This window comes from Aplysia californica, unplaced genomic scaffold (genome assembly GCF_000002075.1).
Source record: "Aplysia californica isolate F4 #8 unplaced genomic scaffold, AplCal3.0 scaffold00050, whole genome shotgun sequence".
In the NCBI taxonomy this organism is placed as follows: Eukaryota; Metazoa; Mollusca; class Gastropoda; order Aplysiida; family Aplysiidae; genus Aplysia; species Aplysia californica.
Window position 1 is genome coordinate 1366435 of NW_004797320.1, and position 1141 is coordinate 1367575.

A 1141-nucleotide genomic window follows, 5' to 3' on the forward strand; every position below is an offset into this window, starting at 1 on the left:
TAAACAACAACAAAATATCCCCAACAAAACAAAACAAAACAATTTAATAATAATATTAAAAAAAAACAACTTAAAGAAAAAGAATGCTCCAAAACAACAATGAACAGCCAACCCATCCCCCAAACATGAAAAAAACCCAAAAACAAAAACAAAACGAAAGGAAAATGGAAAGCTTCCTAAATTTCTTCTCGTATTATCCTTAATCGCCAGTCCTTTTCGAAACCAAAATCAGCTCAATGGTTTCATCGCCCACTACAAAACAGAGATATGTTCATCTAAAAAGAATGTTAAAAAGCAAAACCTGAATTATTGTGTTTATTTACATAAATCATATTTATGGGCCACTGCCCAAAAAGCATCTGGACGACAATGTAAAATACAGACAGCATTCGTTGGGCCAGTTGACAAACTAGTGTATAATATGTACATGTATATTTTTCGGTCTTTGGCAGAGCTTTTGAACATACAATGTATTTTCACACACAAAAAACTAACATTCAATAAAATGCACACACATCCGCAGACACAGACTTTAAGGAAGGGCACCAGCTGACATAGACCACATAATTATCATAGCTACAGATCGACTCATATTCATAACAACTGGCGTTATTACTGACTGCAAAAAGCCAACATAAAGAACACACCATAAACTAGATTGTACTATGTACTTTTGATTTTCAGGAGGAAACAACTGGCGAAACGAGGTACGCTTGGTGTTTTGTTGTTGTTGTTGTTTGTTTTAGTTTTTGTCTGATTTTAAAAACCTAAACAGAATGATTTTGCTCTGATAATAATCAAGCGCCAGCTCACTTTTTGGGTATAGGGAATCTTCCCGAGAGCAGTAAATATATACCATGTTTATGAAAAGCTCGAGTCTCAAGCGTCCTTAACCATATTAAGTTCACAACACACTATGCCACACAGACCCGAACAGGTGGCACAAGAAGCATTCTGGTCTCAGGATGCAAGAGACACGGTTTAAATGTCTGCAAATATATGTAAAGGTTATACAAAAAGTGAGGGGGGGAATTGGGGGGTAACTGGACAAGAGGTTACTCATCCTCTTCAAAAGTTTTGTCAAAATCTTAAATATGCTATGGAAAGTGGCGGCACATTACATACTGGCTGTGCATTGGGG